This window comes from Schistosoma mansoni, assembly GCF_000237925.1.
Source record: "Schistosoma mansoni, WGS project CABG00000000 data, chromosome 3 unplaced supercontig 0044, strain Puerto Rico, whole genome shotgun sequence".
Classification (NCBI taxonomy): domain Eukaryota; kingdom Metazoa; phylum Platyhelminthes; class Trematoda; order Strigeidida; family Schistosomatidae; genus Schistosoma; species Schistosoma mansoni.
In genome coordinates, this window is record NW_017386006.1 from 1,098,812 (window position 1) to 1,108,099 (window position 9,288).

General features: G+C 32.5%; 1 non-coding gene across 1 annotated transcript; it reads right to left on the reverse strand.

Annotated features, from left to right (window-relative positions):
* Positions 1-8,340: 8,340 nt before the first annotated feature.
* Smp_tRNA_01258_Pseudo_TTG.1.1 lies at positions 8,341-8,411 on the reverse strand. The gene has a single exon. It is a non-coding gene (tRNA).
* Between the last annotated feature and the right edge of the window lie 877 nt (positions 8,412-9,288).

The following is a 9,288-nucleotide window of genomic DNA, read 5'->3' on the forward strand; positions in this document are numbered from 1 at the left end:
ACCACATGAAAAACGTTTCATATTCATAGTAAAATAAATCAAAATAAACACAAACATCGAATCTACTGTTGAACACAAAAGAATGGGCTCCAAAGCACTTTCTATCGGTTCTTCTTGTTGTGATTACATCTTTGAGAAGATGAAATTCCAGCACGCAATTTAAAATTATCATTCTATTCATTATTTTCTAGAATATCACAGCATAGAAATGATAATAATTGTAGTGTTTTCAGGGTAACTAGACGTCAAATCTTGTACTCTTCATCAAGCGTTTTTACTGGAGTCATACGGTTCGAAAATTTTGAGGGGTTGGATAACAGTTAGTAATTCATAGACCTGGATTCATGACGGTTCAACAAAATACTTTGCAGATTGAATAAATAATGAACGTGACAACAAAATATCACAATAATTGTCTAATTAAGACTCTTATCAGAAGCTTCATGTTATTCTGTACAATACATTCAACATTAAGAAGTTGAGTCTTATGAGCTTATAACGATGGATTGTACTTTTACACCTTGTAAAAAATTAAAATCAACAATTTCATGGTGTACATAATATATTACAGGCGATCAGTGGGATTCCAGTAATCATTTACCGTCGTAAATTGATTGGAGTTCAACATGTAGACCATTTATTCTTGGACCCAGATGTTGTTGATTTGATCATTGAATATGTGACAGATGCCCATCACTGCAGAGTTTCATGCGGAACGAAAATAACTATTTATTGTTCATAGTTGAAATCGTGAGCCAATTAAAGCTAGACCACCAAGGAAAACCTGGAAACACTGGACGGTCGTTTCGTCCTATTGTGGGGCTCCTCAACAGTGAGCATCTACTATTTATTGATTCCTAGCTATATTCAGAATTATGTGTCAATATTTTGTAAGAAATGGTTTTTAAAATTTTTATGTTTTCTGAATCAACTTTGCAGACAATCAACATAAATTTGTAAAGACCAGTAACAGGATGTTCTTGTGTTTATTCCTCTGGGAAAAACCCGCTTTTGTTCAATTAGTTTTCATTTATTATATAAACCATTTACGATTAAACCTACTACATATTAAAAGGGAACACTTCGGTGTTCTATGTTATTAAATGTAATATGAAGGGTTGTTTCTGTCAAAAAATCAGAAAGAAAATATACTCAGTTTATGTAAATTTGAAAACAAGAAACTTTACTTTTTACAGGAAACGAACAAATTATTGTAATCTTAAAGGATTTACCAATTCCTTTATTATCACCAAATATAAGCATATATAAGCTAAACAGATAACATTATAAATAAAGGTAGATGGTGGTTAGCAATGGGATACAGGATGCGAGTTACATCCTACTTCAGACTCGTCAGATGGACATATCTGCATCCCAGAGGTGATATTCACTCTGGAACTCGAACTCAGTACCGTTCACTACAAACACCATCGCATTATACATTAAGTTACTAAATCAAGATAGTAAAAACAGATAACAATTTATAACTCTACTGTTGTTGATTTGAAATATCAATCTATTATTGTTTGGCTCTTACAGATATAAAAGATGTGTATATAACAAATAATAGTCATCTTTCTTAAAACTATAAACATATAAAGTAAATCATTCATGTTTTTAACCAGGCAATATAATAAAAGATTATTTATTGATCTGTTTACAGTTTGCTAATTTCTTTTTAGAAGAATATTACATAACACTCATAGCAACCGCTTATCAGCAGTAACATGATTTATGTTTGTTTACTGATTATCAAATAGAAAATGCTTTATGTCGTAATTACATCGTCTAGATAAATAAAGTATTACAACTACAGACTGAATAATTAGCTGCTATAATAAATGATATATAAATTCAAGAACAGTTAAATGTATTGGTAAGCAATAAATCTTATATCTTATCTTATTTTGTTTTGTGATACCTCGAAACGTTTCATTATATGTTACAGAAAATTAAACATTTATGATGAGGAGAGACAAAAAACGTAAAGTAGAAACGTAAGTGTTTATGTTTTAGTCAACTAAAATGTTTTTTTTTTTTATAGGAAGAGTATCTATAAAATGGTTGTTTTATGGTAAGGTCTAGTTAAGCTAAGTAATTATTTTAACAATTTAGTTCATGAGTTGATCTAAACTTGATCACTATTGAAAACCTGGATGCACTATTATGGAACTCCTCATTAGTGCTCATCCATGTTCAGGATAGTGGAGAAGCACTACTGAAGTGCCTCATACTAGGACAAAATGGCCGTTCAGTGCATCAAGGTTATGATGCATAACAGTTTATTAGTTTATTTCCTTAATGTCCCGAGTTATAAACAAATAAGAATTTGAGTAGTCAACTGATAGTGTACAAACTACAATAATCAAGTGAGTGGGCTTATTGTTAAGTGGTGAAGGCACAAAAATCTAAACATTTTAAACGCTGCTATATAATTTTTAAGTTTGCCTAGCAACTTCTTGTAGTTATTCTAGTGCATTACACAATTAGGATGGAATAAACTCCGATGAATAAATGATTTCGCAAAAATCATAACAAATTTATGAATCAACTGATGTAATAATCCAACAAGACCCCAGTAACACTAGTTAATTCTACTTTAGAACTGATAAAAATAATACCCATGTCTAATGGACATTTTATTTCAATATTGTGTACACTAAAATAACTCTGTTACCGATGACAAACTGGTTAATTCTTCACTCGTAACAGTATATCAATTTTACATTTTCTTTCTGTTTGTTGTTAATTGATTTTCATTTGATCAATATATGTGTACAAGCTTGACCTGATTTTCTTTTATCTTAGATCTTACTTATACCTATCTGTCTATTCATCAGATCTAGTAAATTTTTCTTTGTATATTCATTAACTTCAAGCCGATAATATTTACTTCTCTTTCATTGATACTAAAAATTGTTACTATTAAACTAAATGTGAAAATTATATAAAAAAAAAAACAAAGGAAAAATAAAGATATTTCTACCTTCTTTAGCTTATATTATTCCAAGAGAAATATCACTTCAAAGGCAACAAATCGATTATTTATGTTTAAATCTAATTAGAATAGAATATATATATAGAAACTATTATGTTATATAATATTGTCTAGTGATTATGTCATCATCAATTATTCAGTAAAAATGAATGTTAACAATGAACATTAATTTTAAAGAAACAATCAAGTTGTTTTATAATCCAAATAAAATTTAAAAAACTGTGTTAATTATTTATTTATTTTATATAGTTGAAATCATGAGTCAATTGAAACTAGACCACCATGGAAAACCTGTAAGCAATAAACGACTGTTTCGTCCTATTATGGAACTCTTCAGCAGTGCGCATCCACGATCCCGCCGAACGAGAGAGATTCGAACCCAGGACCTATCAGTCTCGCGCTTGAGCGCTTAACCTCTAGACCACTGAGTCGGCATCCAATGGTGTTAATGTCTAACTTCAACCAATCCAGTGCTTCCAGGTTTTCTATGGTGGTCTAGCTTTGATTGACTCATGATTTGAACTATATAAAATTACTATAATATCCGAAAAACCCCCCTCTGATTATAATCATCATATGCTCACTAGTGAATGGCTTCAAGAGGTATTTCCTGAAGTTCTAGTGAGAAGCTGTGACCAGTGGTGTTCACCTGGGTCTGTTGTGAGATATCAACTCACTGAAGACAATAGTGGATGGTGGCTCAAATTCGTGGATTGATTGAAGTTAGATATAAACATCGTTGGATGCCGGCTCAGTGGTCTATCAATTAACTGCTCGCACGTGAGACTGATAGGTCCTAGGTTCGAATCTCATGAGGCGGGATCACGGATGCGCACTGCTGAGGAGTCCCATAATAGGACAAAACGGCCGTCCAGTGCTCCCAGGTTTTCCATGGTGGTCTAGCTTCAATTGACTCATGATTTCAACTATATAAATTTGTTAAAATCTCCACAAAACCTCCTTGTGATATTTATTTATTACAATCTAAATTTTATTATTTGGTTGATAAGACTATCTTTCTTTTCAAAGATTGATTTAATTTATTCTAATCTATTCATAGGAACCAAATGTATGTAAACTAATTTTTTTTTGATAAACCCTGTCAATCTTTAATTTTTGTTTGATTAAAGAGATAGTTAGTTAAGCTATTTAAAAATTAGATAGATATTTTATGGAATTTTATGAAAATTATAATAGCCATTTTCAGTATCTGTTTATTTTAGATACTTTTTTCGAATAATTTTGATTTTAAAGTAGAAACTTTATGGAGTTTGTTTAATGTGATATTCATTTGGATAATCGACTAATTTCCATGGCAAAACCACTGAGAAATGAATTAACTCTCTATAACCGTTGAAAACCCGGACGCCGTAGACAGGGACTTCATCCTAGTAAGGGAGTGCGCATTCAAGGTTAATTTCCATGACAAAACTACTGAGAAATAAAAAAGCTCTATTTAACCATTGAAAACCTGGACGCCCTTGACAGTGGCTTCATCCTAGTAAGGGACTTTTAGAGAGTGTGCATCCAAGGCCCCAAATATGGGATTCGATGTTCATGCAGATTAGTTGATTGATTGAAGTCAAATATCGACACTGCTGGATATTGAATCAGTTGTCTAGAGATTAAGCGTTCGTGAAAAAGCGAAGGTCCCGACATCGATTCCCTATTTCAGCATCGTGGATGTGAACTTTTGAAGAGTGTCATGGTGGGACGAAACGGCTGTCTAGTGCTTCTATGTTTTCAGCTATGTTGTAACTGGTAGACGGTGACTACTCACAATACTACATGGAATTGAAACGTGAATCAGCTTGTTATGTGGTAGTCATGACATTTTTGACTTTATTGAGTTCGAGTTCATTGCCTTGGTCTTCTATTATTTATTCATTCACACGAACAGATATATTTTGACTTGACTAATAGAATTATTTTTCTAATCTACAATATTTGGTTTAATGCCTATGATGTTTACAAATGTTGATATGATAACATATTTCACTTTCGAATGCAAAACAGAAGAGATTCTAGTAAAATAGATGTCTAACATTATGATCACACCAACTTATTTCGTTACTTATCAGAAAAATGTATGAGATTTTAAGTAATAAGACGGTGTTCACCGCAGTGGATTGTTCAGACGCATGCTGAATGAACTTCTGTTGAGCTGATGATCTTAGGCAGGGATCAGTTTACCATATTATGCAAAGATTAATAAAGGGGAAACTTTAGACCTAATGACAAACCCAAATAGCATTAAAGTCAAAGCGTTAGACCCGTCGTCTTTAGCAGATTAAAAGCGTGTTTAGTTACATATATATGAGGAGGTTTATTAGTGATATACAACTAAAGATATTTGAATGTGTAGGTAAACAGTTTTTAACATATAACACCTTAGGTAGTCTAATTATAGTACATAATATGCATTCATCACTAAAAAAAAATCGTTAAGTAGGTCATAATATTTGCCGAAGGACAATCTTCGTAGTGTTAAGAAATAGTCAAGGCCAAAATATTTTGATTTCTCAAATTGTCAGCTATCTGTATATCCATGACCAAGTTGGAATTATATCAAATTCAATCTAATAATTCTGCTTTCATTTTTAACCTCAAGAATCATGTGAGTAAAACACTGTTTCATACTACCAATATTAATAGAATTATAATACTATATGTTTGATTAAACTTTTTTTAATCTAAGTCCTTTATTAGATTAATATATAATCAGATTATTTTAGGAACAATTTCGATTAATTTCACTTCCTCATAACGTTATCTAAGTTTGTCAAATCATTGAGGAAAGCAGCCAACTGCGTCACAAGACAAGCCCTCACATGGAACCCTGAAGGCCAAAGAAGAAGAGGGAGACCAAAGAACACATTACGCCGAGAAATGGAGACAGACATAAGAAGAATGAACTAAAATTGGATAGAACTAGACAGGAAGGCCCAGGACAGAGTGGGTTGGAGAATGACGGTCGGCGGCCTATGCTCCATTGGGAGTAACAGGCGTAAGTAAGTAAATAATTTTGTCAAATGGACTAATTTCCTTCATGTAAGTGAGAAACCTTATAGAAAAAAATTGAATTTCCCCGTTTTTGAAGGTTACGTTCAAATTTTAAGCAAAGATGGATAGTGGATAGCAGTGGAATCCAGGACGCGCGTTTCGTCCCATTTAGGACTCGTCAGCTAGATGTACCTGCATCTCAGAGTTGATGTTCACTCTGAGACTCGAACCCGTTACCTTTCGCTTCAAACGCCATCGCGTTGTCCACTCAGCAATACGCACAGTATGCACATATGTCAATTGAAGACTGACCAGTTGCAGTTCTAAACATCAATGGGAAGATACAAACAAACAATACTAAATGAATGTTACGTTCAAATTTTTAACGACTTTTAAAACGCACCCCTATTACTAAGTAATTTAACTTTTAACTAAATTCATAAATTAATGATACATATATTTGTATTAAAGGGATACCAAAACAATTAGTTGAATGGAAACAAATATTATTGTCAAGGACACTATCTTATAATTCTATTTCAAAAATAGTAAACTCAAATATACTAATCAATATTCCATAGAATGTTTATATATTTCCCTTTTCAAATTATTCACTATAAATTAATACATATAGAGTTATCTTAAAAGCATCAGATAATTATCAACATTATTGACACTTTAATTACAATGAACTTAATTTAAACTGATATCTTAACAAAATGAAACATTTCCATTAATCCTAATGTATTGGGCGGCCTATAGTCCTCCACGAGGGGTAACAGGCGTAAGTAAGCAAGTAAGTAAGTAATTAATCTAATCAATATATAAAATTAAATCTGTAATTATCATCTAGAAAACTAACGTATAATTGAACATTTAACGGGATATATGTGTTATAAACATAAAAATAGTTTGATAAGAAACATCAGTTCATCAATCTAAAGCTTAATATTATCCAAAATGATAAACATTATACATTTAACCCCTTTCAGGGGATCAAAATCTGACTCCAGTTAGATTGTTTGATGCTTGTTATCGATATTATCCTCGTATATAATCATAGACTTAAATAGCTTTGGTGAATAACGGAATTAAATAAGTCGATTACGAGAATGGATTTTTGAATACGTCTATTTCGTACAATCGTTGATCGGAAAGTGAAGTAAAACAAAATGACTCGCAATGACGAATGCGAATGAGCCAAGTCCATTTAGCCAAGCTTGAGTCGATATTTATAGTCCAACAGATATAGTTCATAGACACATAATGAGTACAATAAGTAATTAGCACACATACAGTCATATAAAAAAAACGATCAGGTTTAATAAGCGAATAAATGACAGGGTAAAAATGTGGCTTGAGGATAATAAATACATTGACCTGTCCAGAGGTTAGAATAACCTATGTGGACTTGACATAGTACCATTACAATGTGTGCAACAAAGTCTACTTCGCGTAAAACTATACTACTGGTGTGCACGTAATACTTAGATGAACGTTCATGTGTTAACTAGTATGCAAGTAGATTATACATATCCAGGAAAAGTAGATAGCAAACTTCTTTGCTTGTTCTTTTGGTGCGATACCACTATGCATACAAAGACTAGTGCAGCCGCGGTCCCTACTAAAGCACATCCACGCTCTAAGTTTGTGAACCTCATAAAAACGGGATGCGTTCCAGAAGATTTTACGTTGCAGATGTTTCAATCATTTTAGTGGCTACTTTGACTCATTAGTTCAATAAATAAGACGTTGGGATTTTAACTGAAAACTTCCGGATTCGAGTCCTAATTTGAACATCAACATTGTAATACAAGTAGATCCAGGTTATCAGTCGCAAAGAGGATGAAATAAACATCCTGAATTCCACTTTTAGCAAAAATCCATTTTTGTTTTAGAACATTATTATTGAAGGCAGTTTTATCTTATGGACCTTGGTTGACAGTTTAATCCATCCATTGGGAAAATGAAAGTTGTTTTTATGGAAAATTTTCCATTTATTATTATTATTATTTTCCTCCGTTAATGGCACTATACTATTGGTATATTTATTTACTTTAATTTTACCTACATTTGATATAAACACAATAAGATATCTACACTAAATTTTTTTCCTATTCGTTCTGAATGCTAGACAGAGCAAAAAAAGCTTTTTATTTCTATACACTTTCAAATAATCCTAATTATAAATTACAAACAGAAGAAGTGAATATAATTTTTCTTAAGTGAAATGAATTAGATTATCAAACAAAGGTGAAGTGGCTAGCAGTGGAATCCAGGACGCACGTTCCGTCCCATTTAGGACTCGTCAGCTGGATGTACCTGCATCTCAGAAGTGATGTTCACTCTGAGACTCGAACCCAGTACCTTTCGCTTCAAACGCCATCACGTTATCCACTCGGTCATTGAATACTGATAGCCACTTGCTTGTGCAATGGGTTGAAGTTTAAATTCACTTAGTATTGTTTGTTTGAATCTTCCCACTATCCATCTTTGCTTATAATGCTTGTGAATTTAGGCTATATCGAGGCAATACGCACAGTATGCACATATGTCAATTGAAGACTGACCAGTTGCAGTTCTAAACATCAATGGGAAGATTCAAACAAATAATACTAAGTGAATTTAAAGTTCTAGTGTTTTTCCATTTTTATACTCAAAGTTTTTATGCTTCTATGGTGATGAATTCTACCTACCATTTAAATATATTCCATTTGTTTAGAATATCAAATATTATTATGTTGTGTGATCAACCAAAATTTCATAAGTAATATTTGCTTGTCAACATATATATCATTTGGCTTATCTCAGTTTACCCTAAAGTATCAAATAATCTGAAGTATTTTAATTTCATAACAACTTATATTTTTTTATGGCTGAATTCATTCATGGATTGATGGAAGTTAAACATTATCACTGTCGGATGCCGGCTCAGTGATCTAGAGGTTGAGCGTTCGCGCGTGACCGAAGGTCCCGGGTTCGAATCCTGTGCGCTGGATCGTGGATTCGCACTACTGAGGAGTTTCATACTAGGACGAATCGGCCGTCCAATGCATCCAGGTTTTCCATGGGGATTTAGCTTACATCAACTCATCGATTCAATTGTTAAAAAATCCCTACAATCTCCACAAACTCCATTCTGATAATTTATTTTTTCACGAATAGAAACATTCAGCCTTTTTAAAGTCAACCTTCTTATAAGTAGTTTTGTAAGCACATAAGTAATACTTATCTAGAGATTATTCAAACAAACTGAAAATATTATGATTTTATTTAATATATTAAAT